The sequence below is a fragment of the Diceros bicornis genome, chromosome 32 (genome assembly GCF_020826845.1).
Source record: "Diceros bicornis minor isolate mBicDic1 chromosome 32, mDicBic1.mat.cur, whole genome shotgun sequence".
Lineage (NCBI taxonomy): Eukaryota > Metazoa > Chordata > Mammalia > Perissodactyla > Rhinocerotidae > Diceros > Diceros bicornis.
The window spans coordinates 18,022,439-18,036,672 of NC_080771.1; the positions used below are offsets into that span (position 1 = coordinate 18,022,439).

General features: G+C 45.3%; 1 pseudogene; it reads right to left on the reverse strand.

Moving 5' to 3' along the window:
• Positions 1-211: 211 nt before the first annotated feature.
• Positions 212-14,020, reverse strand: LOC131395943 (large ribosomal subunit protein eL33-like; annotated as a pseudogene).
• Positions 14,021-14,234: the final 214 nt, after the last annotated feature.

Sequence of the window (14,234 nt, forward strand, 5' to 3'; positions counted from 1 at the left end):
GAAAGGGCGCTGGTCCCCTTTACAGGCTTCCCAGCATTATCACTGATGAGTTGGCTCATTTTCACCTCCAGCTGCCCAGGGAGGAGTCACCACGATGACGTCAAACCCCATCCACAGCCTCCCCCATCTCCTGTGGACCCCGTGGTCCAGCACCCCAGGAGGCACGAGGCTGAGAGATACAGGTCTTCCTTCCCTCCTGCCTAGACATTCGCTACAGGGCAGTGACTTCATTTTCCACAGCCAGTTCCACTACGCTCCAGTCCGTGGAGACCTGCAGAAGCCACGGAAAAGGCGACAGCTGCCTGCTTGGGGCCACGAAGGCCATTTCTGCCTCCGGAGTCCTACACAGGGGACACGCCTGGCTTCCTCAAACCCTCCTCCCAGGTTATTTGTTGCTGATGTTATTTCTCTCCCCTCTCACTACTCTGTCTCCCCCCCCTGAATATCTGTCTTTACCACTCACTCTCCAGAGGCATTTGTCTGCTGGGAAAATAGCGGCTGACAGCAAAGGTCACTGTGACCAGTTCTGACTCGCCGCATACAAATCTGCCTTTTAGCTGTGGGCCCTGCAAAGAAGGACCAGGTCCTATTATTGATAAATCCTTGAAAAGACTCTAATGTATCTTCATTTCAGGGAAAACAACTGCCGTCAAGGTTGCACCAAGAAAATAAAGCAGGCAGCCTGGTGACGGATTCGAGAAGTTGGCGTTTTCCCGAAGATTAAAAGATAATAACACTTCTATTAGGATCACTCCGCCACGCTGTATTGATCTCATCAGGGAAGCCACTGCAGGTCTAATATGAACAGCGCGCATTCTGGCATTAATCACGGGGGGTTTTATTACGGTTCATAGGGCGTTTCGCTCAGGCTGCATCGTTTGCAATATTTATGGCCCCGCTCCCCTGCCATTATTAAGAGCAAGTGGGCCTCGTGGAGCTGGGCCTGCTGGGTTAGAACACAGAGTCATTCTTCAAAAGTAAATCTTATCTAAACTGTGCACACAAAGCCAATTATGTTTTGATTTACATTTTAATTCTGCTTCGAGGCCCCCTGTTGGAGTGGGAGGGACCAGAGATGGAGATCCAGGACAGGTTCCTATGCAAGCCTACGTCCTGCCAGAGAGGCGACCTTGGACAAGCTCCTTCCCTTTGCTGAGCCTCAGCTTCCAAATCTGTAAAATGGGGGTGATAGGCCCTACCTCCCTGCATGAGAATTAAAGAGACAGCATCCGCACAGCATCTGACAGAAAACCCGCCTAGAGAGGAGCACGCAAAAATAACCACTGCTCTTCTTCCTGAGAGTAGCTTTTTCTTCTTCTTTTTGGAGACCTTACCTGACTTGAATTAGAGAGAGACCAATCTCAGCAAAACTCCTATGAAAATAGGCTGAGCTCTTTTTTCAAATCCCAGACTTAAGATAAACCCATGAATGTGTTCTATGACCCGTGGAAAATACTTCCTAGTTCACTGGTAACCGCTTCCCATCCTTTGCTTGTAGATCAGAGATGCCTGTATTTACCCCACAATGTGGGGCAAACCATCAGCTTTTGGGTAGTAAAATCTATATTGTAAATCTCACTGAACTGTTGCGAAAATTAAATGAGATAGACTTGAAAGGACTTAGTCCAGGATCTTACACAGAGTACACACTCAGTAACTCAAGACTTTATCATCAGAAGGAGGAGGAACAAATAGTAGTCGGAATGCTAGTGATCATAGTAGTAGGACTAGTAACCATGGTAGCAAGATTAGTAATCATAGTAGTAGTAGCAGCAATCATACTAGCAAGTAGTACTACTTGTAGTAATGGTAGTACTAGTACTGGTGGTAGCGATGAGAGTAAAGATGGTAGTGGTAATGATGGTAATAGAAGTATCCCAGCTCCAGTTCTTATGAGCTGTGTGATGTTAACCAAGTCACTTAACCTCTCTGAGCCACAGGCTCACTTATAAATAGCAGTAAAAACATCTAACTCTCATGGATCTTGTCCAGATAAAATCAGATGTTGGAGGTAAAGCTCTGCCTGGCCCACAGCAGGCTCAGATGGCATTAATCTCCTTCCTTATCAGCCTCCAGCTATGATTAATCTCTTGCTCACCCCTAGCCTTGAGCTTCTGAGTCTCTGGCGCTTCATGACCGCAGGTCTGGAACTTGTCTTTGGGAATTGTTATAATGGGCAGAGCATTAGATGGGGAGTCTGGCAAGTACAGTGTGACGCTGGGTTAAAGCCCAAATACTCGTATCTTCATCCCAGGGCCGATGGGCAGACTGAATGAGCAAATGCAAGTAAGCCCTTCCCACGGGCCTGGCCACCATGCGCACTGGGTGCTGCATGCCACTAGAGAAAGGCTCTTCACTTTCCTGACCTCATTTTCCCCATCTACAATGCAGGGAGTCATGTATGCCTTTTCTATTTAATAGTGACCACCAAATTAAGGAAGCTGCCAGAGCACTTCTTGAGGACAAAGGCCTTCATTGTCTCTCCATTCACAGAGCCTGATAGAGTCCCTCGCACACAATAGGTGTCCAGTTAACAACTATTGCATCATTGGAGCCATATAAGAACTCCCTTCCACAGCATCACAGTTAGGTCATGTGGTGTCTTCCACTTGAATATCTCTAGCGTCAAGGAATTTATCATACCAAGATTCAGCCCATTTCCTCGTTAAACAACTGTAATTTCCTGATGTGGAGTGGAAATCAGCAGTCCCATAACTGCTACCCTTTAATCCACGTTTAGGCCTTTGGCATCACATGAAACACTTTGACGTGACCGTGCTTCGAGTATCCCATTAGACTCTCTCAGTGCTTTTTCACTGGCTAGACAACACCAGGCCTTCAACTGTTACATTCATGACATGGTTCATTCACTTACCAACTCAGCAAGCCCTGATTATGCGTGCAACTGAACAGGCCTGCGCTGGAACCCAGGGACACAGCGACGGGAAATGACAGGCCCTACAGGCAGAGCTAATGACCCTGCTAACAAGTATCTTCAATGACTTGGCCACCCTCTTGGCTGCTCCGCTCCAGAGTCCCCTCCACAAGTGCAGGCCGTGGAGCGAAGCCCAACTCCAGGCACGGTCTGACCAGTTCAGAGAGATACCTGGCCCCTAGCCCAGCACCAGTATGTAGTAAATATCCAGAAAGGTACGTTGAGTGAATGTTTCCTAAATGAATATCATCTTCCTCCCTCTAAATGTATGTGGTTACTAATGTCCTTGTCTTCTGGAGAAGGCCAAGGGAGCAGCCGACCTGGAATGGGTCCCACAGGACAGAAGCCAAGAGTTTGAGCGTCTCTTACCTGGACCAGTGAACAAGCTGAACCTAGGAGTGTGCAAGGCCCGGACACAAGAGTACAAGAGCAAGGTCTGCTAGTCATAGAGGAGACAAACAGGTGTCTGTCCCCAGAAGGACAGCTCGAGACAGAAGTCTCTTTCAGTCCCCAGCAGGAAGGGTAATTCCAGAATCCTAGGATGGGGTCGGGGGAGGCATGCTCATGGAGTGGGTTGGGGACAGGGTCAAAGAGCTAGGACAGAGAGAGCAGAGGGTGAAAGTCAAGTGCACAAGTTGGAGGGGAATGCTCAATCAGTAACAGGAACAGAGACAGAACTTCTGACGGATGAATGTGTTCCCCATGGCCAGTTGTGGGTGCAAAGGATAGAAGCACGTGGTCTCAGTCTGTGGCAGTCACCACCTGAGCTTCCGGGAACAAATAAGGGAACAGGAAAGAGAAAGAAGAAGGGAGGGAAGGAGGAGGAAGAGTGAGAGAGTGAGCCCAAGGGTAAGAGAAGGAGAGGGCAGGAGATAGGGTGGGTGAGACGAGGGAGACTGATGGTTCATTTGAACATGAAACCTCCACCTTGTGAGCACTGTCATATGCTGGGTTTATTGAATAAGTCATCTTTACCATAAAAGAGACGTGCATTACCCTCCACCCCCAGTCTCCCGGCTCTGCAGCCTGATAAACACGGCAGTGTTGCCACCACAATACGTGCCTCGCAAATCCGAAGGTTCTGCTGGCTTCATCCAAAGCCCAGGTGGCACTTCCAGGAGGGCCTGTGTCTGGCAGCCCCAGCTGCTTCCGGAGCCCCGGCTCTGCCCAGAGCAGGCCCTTCCTGCAAATCCCAGAAATTGACACAAACGTCCGTGGAACAAATGGGCACTCATCACAGATTCGTTTTTTAGCTGACAAAACCCGCCATTTCAGCATTATGGATTTTGAAGAAACACACAGGAGTATCACTTATATACTGAAGCACTGGCTCCTAGCCTTTCATCCGACAGGAGACGTGGCTGGCTGAAGGCACCAAGACCAGAAGGGCTTTCCAGCATATAATTAGAAGCTACCATTAAAGACCAGTCCAATTTCTATCATGCTGGATCCAGAGGCTAATTTTCAGGGGTTAATAAAGTAGTTGAAAAAATATTTTTTGATTCACTGGCTCTCATATTGGCTCAACTTGAGAATATGCTTACTAAAGCTATAATGCCTAATCTTCTCCGTTAAAGTCTGACACATACTTTAAGTGGAATATAGAATCATACTGACTATATATACATATATATGTGTATACGTATACACATATTTGAATATATACATATATGGGAGTAATATGTATATATATGTGTACATACACACACACATATATATGCATATATACATATGTATGAATGAAATAATAGTAGGTATTCCATCTGCACACTCCTGTTGAGTGTTGAGTCCAGGCTGAATTCTGCACGGGGTGAACAAGGAGAGAATGAAATGCGATTACGATGCCACACAGACAGACTAATGTGAGTCTGACTGTTGGCAGTTTTGATTTATGAATTCACCCAGGGAAAACCAAAAATGTTAATTCATGGAGGTGAAAGATAAACCCCAAAAGAAGAAATGCAAATGACCAACAACATATGAAAAATTGGTCAATCTCTTGGATAATTAAAGAAATGAAACTGAACCAGTAATGGTTGTCTTTGAATTAGGCACAGACTAATAAAAAATAATAATCCTCAAAGCTGGCAGAGCTGTGGTGAGATCGTAACTCTCATTCATTGATGAGGCAAATGTAAATGGGTACACTGTGCAGTTTGGGGTATCTACTAATAGCCTGGAAATTGTTTATTTGACTTAGTGTCACTAAAGAGAGAGGTTTGGTTTTGTTTTGGGGTTTGTTTTTTTTTTTTGGATAATTATGGACAGAAAGTCTGGGGTTGCTCAAGACAAGAAAGTGATGCTCCAACATGAGGCAAGGGGGAGAAGATACTCAGGAAATGAGAAATGGGAACACTGAAAGAAAAGGACCTGACCAGCCCAGAAAAGAGACATTCCCCAGAGCCACTGCTGCCTAAAGGTTATACCAATTGCCCCATGAAGAAGAATCAGAATGAAGATCAGAACTATTCTGCAGGTCACCTGTCATGGTGGGCTTAGAGTGACATAGAAACCCCTATCAAAAACATGCCTTGGTGGGGACCCAGGCAGCCTCAGCCAGTCCCTGTGTTGTCACAAAGTAAAGGAAAACCTTCAGAGAATACTATAAAGCACCAAAGCCAGCTGGTTCCATGGAGAGTCTGGGGCTTGAGTAGGGAGAACAGGCTAGCACTCCCTGAAAGCTACCTAAGAATCCCAAACCAAAGGGGGATTATTGCTATCTGGGATGGCACTTCACTTGCATGGATTTCTCAAAAGGCCAGTTAATGCCTTTACAGCGGCCTCTCTGTGTCCTCAGCAGCGCTCCCCATCATCAGGGAGGGCAACATCTAGGTATCTCGTGTATCACTGGACTTACACTTTTCCCACAAAAACCATCTTCTCCAAAACAGACGCAAACACAATTTTGACAAGGGAAGACAAATTAGGAGTGATTTCAAGGTGCCAAGCAACTCATATATCTGTACAAGTCCCTGGTCCTGTCCCTTTATGGGTTGTAAGGTTTCTTGTCTTCTCTTGATACTAAAAAAAAAAATAATAAGCTCAGATTTACAAAGTTCCTGAAGATGGCTGCATGGTGTTCACACTTGACATGCATATTTTGAGGGTTTTCCAATATTATTTGGCCAGGGGCTCTTCAGGAACTTCCTTGTTGAAGAAGCCATGAGCCTCCCCTTTGTCCCTGGTGCTTAACTTCAGTGACGTTCCAGGACCAAAGGGCTAAAATAGAAAACCTCAACTAAACAGAAGTTAACCATCCAAGCAAGAACCTCAAGTTGCTGGAATTTATTTCTATATTTGAATTTGCTGAGAATTTATTTAACCAATTCAATATATTTCATTCAACAAATGTTTATTGAGATTTCTCACCAGGCACTGTTCTGGGTGCTAGGGCTCAAGCAGTGAAGCAAAGAAAACATCCTTGCCTGCAGAGACTCTGTACTTTAGTGAGAGGAGGAGAGAAGTGATACACATGGTAAATAAGTCAAGATTCGGGACCTGCTTGTTTCTCCACCCTCCATCTCTATGTGTCACCCCATGGCAGAAGACACAAGACCATCACTTGCTGCTTCAGCTCCACTCAAGGTCCTGGGAGTCACCGTGGGCTCAGTCAGACCCCAGACAAGCCATTATTTCTGTACCCAGAGGGCCTTGGCATCCAGGCAGCCTGAATTCTGTCATGCTCTGACATTATAGGGCCTAGTAACAGAGCTCTGGCTTGTTAAAGGAATTTGGTAGTAAAACTGAGACACATGTCATAGACTTGGCCCCAGAAACCAGGCCAGAGCCCCATGATCAGGCCCTAAAACAAATAGGCTCATGAGAGAATGCAAAGAGTTTGGTTTCAGACATATTTGAGGTACATCTGGGCGTGCAGGTTGGGGTGTCCAGTGGGTTGTGAGACCGCTAGTTCTAAAGATGAGGAGCTGGTAGGGAGATGAGGGCACCACCCACGTGGAAGTCTTTCTTAAAACCCAGAGATGAGATCAACAAACGAAATAATGCAGAGAAAGAGAAGAAGAGGGCCAAAGATGCTCAGAGGAAACGGACTTTTAAGCTAGAGAAGGAGGAAGAAAGGAGAGAGGGCTTGGACGTGGTGCACAGCCTGAAGTCTTCATGAACGCTACAGAAGGAAAAGCTTTGGGGAAAAGAGGGGAAGTGAAGAGCACCAGATTAGGGAGACATTGGATTTGGCAACTTGGACCTTTCTAAAAACTTTCAAGAGAGGTTCCAATAGAGCGATGGGGTCATATACAGCAGAAGAGAGTACAACGCATAAGAAGGCCAAGGATGCAAGTGTGCAAGTCAACTCGATAAGTTTGGGTAAAAGAAGAGAGGTGCTGGCTTGAGAGAAGGTGGGGTGAGAGAGAGGGTAAGTGGGCTTTCAGGCTGAGACCTTGAACAAGCAAGAGAAGGAAGATCTGCTAAGATGGAGATCCCACAAAAGGCAGGAGTCGTCTGGACAAAAGCACAGATGCTTTCAGCCTCAAGTAACAAAATGTCCCACAAAAGTGGCTTAAATAATAGAGCCTTATTTTTCACACAAAAAGTACAAAGTGCCAGCCACACGTCTTAGGAAGCCATGGAAGTGCTAGAATGAGACGTATTTTTCATGTAATCAAGATCTGAGTGACATCAAATGTACACAGTTGGCATGGGAACCGGCAAGCTTGAGGGACTCGATTTTCAAAATTCATTTTACAACTCTATCTGCATGTTGCGTGGGTGTGGATGCTAATTGCGATGCTTAGGCCAATGCAAGGACAAAAATATATTTCTTAATGAGTTTCCTAATACTTTCTTCACTGAATAATCAGTGCTTGTGTTTTTACGTTAATCATTTTTCCATCCAAATGTAACCTATCAGTGTTGCTCAGTGACAGCTTTGCTGCTGAGGGGCCCAGTTTTCGGGTGCAGGGGCATCAGCAGAACTAATGCGCCTGAGGTCCCACATACATTCCCACTCTCCAGGCAGCGCCATCTCCCTGCTAAAGGATCTGATTCCAATATCTGAAGACAATAGCGCTTTGCTTAAAGTGATGAATCACTGTCATTAAATTAGGGTTGGTCACCTTCATGTGACTATTTATTTTGCCCTGTGCCTATCGACCGTAGATTTCATTGATTACTAATTTCAGCTAAAACAGGCCTCTAGCATCACTGATTCTGGCTCACTCCACCAATGGTGAGGGTTAGTGTAGGAACCAATGGGTGGAAGGTGAAGGATGTGGAAGGAATTTCTAACAGTCAGAAGACCCCAGATTGGGACCAGTGATCTCAAGAGGAAGTGATTCCTCATTACTGGATTTGTTTGAACATTTGAATGTCTTCCTAATTTGTCCTAATGCCCCTAGAGACAAGGCAGTGTAAGGATTTGGCAATGATGCTGGACTCTCACGAAAAGTTTGCATTCCTACGTAGCTTCAAGGAAACTCCATCACTGGCAACCTTAGTTTACCTGATTCCAATGGACTTGACCAGCCCATATGTGGCATCTAAACCCCATCATCCTCCTGAGTCTACACACACGAGTTGAAGAACTAGAGCCCTGACTCTCCCGTGGTCCTGCCAACCATTTCTCACTGCCCCCTACTGAACTGAGAACCACTGTCCAGACACTAGCCATGGAGCCACCACTTTTAAAGCTCCCCAGGTTATTTTGATGAACATTCAAGTTCAAACCACTTGTTCTCAGGACAAATGAGAAACTCTACAGATACCATTGTCCTTGGTGACCTGGGACCTGCCAGGGGTTCAGTCTCATCTCTTGATGGTCTGCCATCTCCAACTTCCAGCAGCACTAAGTGGCTTGCAATTCCTTGTGTGCACCTTGTGTCCAGAGAGGAGGACATCTGAGACTTGGCTTTGGGCATGGGAGATGCTGGGACAAAGACTTGCTTTCCTGTGAATCCTTAGTATGTTAGGAAATCGGGGCACTCAACACAGCTCAGTCTGGCTTCCTGGGTCTTCTCTGCCCAGTTAACAAAATTGAGTTACTTTGTGTTGCCTTTTGCTTCTTTCCCTTGTGTGTATGCCATGCATACACCTTACTGGGACCTTTGTGGGTGGCTGTGGGCCTGAGCCATCCATAGACATTCTTCAGTTTCCTAATCATAAACCATTTAGAACTCCAATGCCACCATTATTTCTATTATTTTTGTGTCTGCCTCCCACAGGAAGCTGAGAGCTATTCAAGGGTAGGTAGGCCCATGTTTTTCTGTTTTCTGTTTTTCCAATTCTTAGCACAGTATTTGGCATATAGGAGGTGGTCAAAAAAATTACTTATTCATAAGAAATTAATATACGAGGAGTGTAACTTCCCAGAGGCTGTGTGGGATGGAGGCAGGACAAAGGGAGATGTTTTTCCTGTTTCCATGACAAATCTGAGAAATAGGGGTTTTACTCTCCATTATGCAGATTCGTGGACTCAGAGGAAAGGAATTTATCCAATCAGAGCCTGGTAAAGAAGGACTTCAACCCAGGACTCATAATATCCTCTCCAGTTTGCCTTCCTCCTCTCCAAATGGGGTTTGACTCATATCCATACTTGTACATTCTAGGCCACACTGATGGGTGTAACCATGACAATTATATTTGCCATTTTCAGAATCAGTTGTTCAACTTTCCAAACTTCATCAAAGAAGTGCTTAAGAAATACCTGTTGACTGATGGACCATCTGATTGTCTGAGATGGAATTTTCCTATGAGTGGGCTCAGGGTCCAACAGGTCCTTTGTCCAGATAACATCAGCCATCTGCTTCTGGGTAACTACCACAATCATTGTCCACATTATAGCATCTCTTATGATCACCACCAGAATAAGATGTCACTAGCACCACCAACCAGTCCTTGAACAAATTCTGTTGGGGGAACTCTTATTCTAGATTCAATCTTGTGCAAACTTGGCCCCTCTTCTCCTACCATTCCCAGACCTGCGCCTTCATGCTCAACCTGGCTCTTCCCAAACCAGATTAGAATGCACAATACAAAGGGGAGAGTCCCAGGTCACGTGGCCCAGAAAGCAATCACTGAAATGTTGAGCATTCTGGATGTTTATTAGGAGTGCCCTTCAGATCAAAACCTGGGTAAGGGAAGGGAATAGGTAGCAGAGGGAGATGTTAAGTTGTGATGCAAACCCAGTGGCAGATTTTACCAACTCCATGGGAAGCTGTGGAGTTAGAATTGACTCTTCAACATTGTTCCATGTTTAGCCAAAATACTTTATACTCTCATGTTGACTATAATATTGGATGGGCCACGCCAGAAGGGGCATGATCTTAGGTAGGTGGTTGTCTATAATCCTTAATGAAGTTGACAGACATCAAGGTTTTCTGGTAACAGTCTTCCAGCAGCCAGGACAGTAAATCCTCATTGAAGGAGGACTTCAGAACTACATCGCAGTATCTATCACAACGTAGTAAAGAATTAGCCTATCTCCCTCGATGTAGGGAAACAGCACACTCTTCACACCCAAGTCACCAACTCAGCGCAACCAACAGATGAGCTGGCTGCATACTGTGGATTCCAAGAAGAGAACTTGCCTTCCAAGAGGCCCCTCCTAATCCCTGTCTGGGTGGCCAACTCTTACAATGGGTGTCCAACCTTTCTAGTTCTCTACTGAGACTAGAGCTGGGTCCTGAATCCTCATCCACTTCTACGGGGTCATTATCTCTGGTCAGTCTCTTCTCAGTTCTTACTCAGGGCATCCATCCTGTGTCCATTCTGCCATAAGTGGATGAAGCATAGGGAGCTAACAGATAGGTTATTGATTTCCTATCTGTTATGGATTTCCACCTACTCTCTGCATTCCACGTCTCTATTGTATAGACCCTTGTCAGATAATAAAGCCTGGTTGGCCCCAAATAGAGCTCACAATTATGTTGACAAGAAGCCCTGACTGCCTGGAATATCAGCAGGGCCAGGGTCCCAGTCCCTGCTTCTGGCCACATCCCATTAGCCCCCTAACAGGAGCTCATTTTAGATAACAACACATCTTCATGATGGATATGGCTAAAGGTGAGGTTACAAGAGATTCTGAGGGGAATTTCAGTGACAGGCCTGCAAAGTTGAGAATGAGTTACATTTATAATACTGCACAGGTCCAAGGACATAATTAATTGAGAGAAATGGGGAAAGGTGCATAACCACAAATCTGTCAGCGACTGTCACTCCTTATCCATTTAGATATCCATTCACTCATTCTGTCAGGAAGCGCTGATACCTACTTTGGGCTTGTCTCGTCCCGGTTTCTTGGGACACAAAGATCAAGAGGCCTGGATGGAAAGTCAGGTGCACTCTTCTCCCCGTGTTTCCACTTCATCTCATAAAGGCCACATTTCCATCCATTTTTCCCATGTTAGGAAGTACTTAAAGGGAACTCTGTCCTGTCTCCACCTTTCACTCCCCTCTCCCTGTAGAAGGAGGAATGTCTAATTCAGTTGGTCAAATTAGATTCTATAAGCTACATTTTCCTAGTGAGCAGGGATACCATCTCAAAGACACGACCCTTCTTTCATTCCCCTTCGCCACCCAGGCTCTGGTGCCATTCATCTTTCTTCTCCTTCCTGCCTCTCTATTGCCTCTCAGGGGGCAAACCCACCATTTTCCCACCCTCTCTCTCCTCTATTCCCCTAATGACTTCTATGGTTGATGCAGGCAGGCCCACGGTCCTATTTCACAAGGTTGGGAATTTGGAGTCTACAAGTCATGCTATATTTCTTGGGGTTTGCTCAAGTTTGCAGATCCTAAAGGTTAAATATAGGGTAGCAAGTAGGAGATACCACTTGGCCCCAGGTCTAAGCTGCAATCTCCTACACAGTTTACTAAAGTCTCTAGATTTGATGGTTATTGAGTGCTATGCATTATACATTATTAAAGTAGGTAAAAGGATCCCCATTTGGTAATCAGTTCTTTGTGTATATATTCTTTACTGGTCAAACTTCGAACAGGAAGAAGAGTGCAGTGCTTCTTTTGCCCCAAATCCCTAAGAAGAAATGGTTTCTACCATCCTGGAGTTTATGGTCTAGTGGATGAAAAAAAAAAAAGATGTAAAAATATACATAACCCAGCCTGAGGGAGCCATCAGTTAAGGTTCCTTGGAAGCAGTAAATGGAGAAAAGAGACTTGAGTGATGAACAATGTAAATAAAGGTCGTGGAGCAAGAGGGAACACAGTCCAGTCAGAGGAAACTGCATTAGCAAACGTTCAGAGGCCAATAGGGCCATAATGTGAGGAGAGAGCCCCGGGTAGTTAGGTGTGTGAGAGCTTGCATCCAGTTAGATTAAGCTCATGAGACACATGCAGGGGGTAAGGAGAAAGTGCATACTTGGTCCTCTGATTCGTCTTTGGATCCCTGAGGATATACTGGAGCATTAAGCCATCATCATTCACCCGTGATACATTCACCTGTGTTCTTGATTGGCTCTCACATCTTGGAAAACAGACCAGACTTGAGCTTCCTTCATGCTCTGAGCAAGAAGTAAATGCCAGTCAAGCCAAGACAATACATTCTGTATGTCAGAATGACTTGGAGCTTCCCAGTGCAGATACTCCAGGAGAATATTTAGGTGAAGAATTACCATTGACAACCAGGCCTCTATCGCCTTCACTTTTGCCTACTTTCCCCCAGCTCTAACTGGTCTACCTGCATCTAGTCTTACCCTCTTTAATGTAGCCTTCAAACCAACCACACTACAAATCATACCACATCAGAATACAGTGCTTCAATAGCTCCCCAGTGCTGTCAGGATAAAGTCCAATTTCTTTATTATGATGTCACAGGTTGCATTCTTCAAGAAGTAGACCCTGAGATAATGATTAGCATACAGGAATGTATTAGGGAGCACTCTTGGGATCAATCCCTGCAGAAGGGAAAGAATGGGAAGGAAGCAGGATTGAGGAGAAGCTGAGAAGCTGTGACACAGTCCCAACAAATGCCTCAGTCAACCCCAAGGGAAGCTCTGAAGCCAGAGGACCTTTCAGAGTTGAACCAAGTTGAGCAAAAGGACCAAGCCTGAATTCCTGCATGTCAGCAAGTCTTGAATGCAGGCTACCCTGGGAAAGAAGGCATGACCTTGGACAAGGCAACTAAATCCAAGACAAATTCCTGAAAGAAGCTGATAGCTGAGGGCTGTCCACCAGCAGTATTGCCAGCTGCTGGAGGACTAGGGCCACCAGGTCTGAAAGGAGATCTGAGTGATACATCATAGCACCAAGTACATACGGCCTTCAATGATTTTTATGTTTGTTCTTATTACCTACTGTATTAGTTTTCTAAGGCTGCCACAGCAAAGCACCACAGAAGGGGTGTCTTAAACAACAGAACTTTATTTTCTCACAGTTCTAGAGGTTTAGGAGTCTGAGATCAAGGTGTCGTAGAGTTGGTTTCCTCTGAGGCCTCTCTCCTTGGCTTGTAATTGGTCATCTTCTCCCTGTGTCCTCACATGGTCTTCCCTCAGTGCATGTGTCTGTGTCCTAATTTCCTCTTAAAGGACAAGAGTCACATGGGATTAGGGCCTGCCCTAATGAGCTCATCTTAACTTCATAACCACTTTAAAAACCTTATCTCCCAATACAGTCACATGCTGAGGCACTGGGAGTTTGGTACATATGAATTGTGAGGAGGCACAATCCAGTCTATAATACATACCTACTTCTTATCATTTTCCATTATCAGCTGTTCCCCAACCATCCCTGGTCAAATCACATCAAACAGCTATGTGATTCTTTTTTTCCCCAGAATTTTTTTTATTTCTTTTAAAACAAGTCCAATATTTAAGGGATACAACATCACATGGATTCTGTGTCCAACGGCCTTAGCATGAAGGTTGCTTCAGAATTTGGCACAAACCGGGCTACTCTTCCTTAGAAGCGAGTTACCTTTCCCCAGATTGCTCTAGTTTTGCCCAGTTTGCCTCCAGGAGTCACTGTTTTGTACACATAAATACATATCTTGTCTAAATAAAATTCGGTTTCATTTCAGGCATAAATCCTTTCAATTTTAAGAAGAGCTGTGCGCACCCTCTGGTTTGAAAGACCTTGCTTACAGCTAGCAAAAATGGCCTTGGGCCACAGCCTTCCAGACATGATTGGCATTTTAGAAGTCATGATCCCAGCAAGCCTCCACAGCCTCCAACATGGCAAAAACAGAGCTACTGGCTGATTCTGGAACATGCTGTGCTGGTCTACACCTCTATGCTTTGCTCATGCTGTGCCCTCTGCCAGAAATGCCCTCCCTACTTTTTTTGTCCAATAAACATCTTTGTATGACCTGTGTCTCCTTCAAGAATCAGCTGATGTG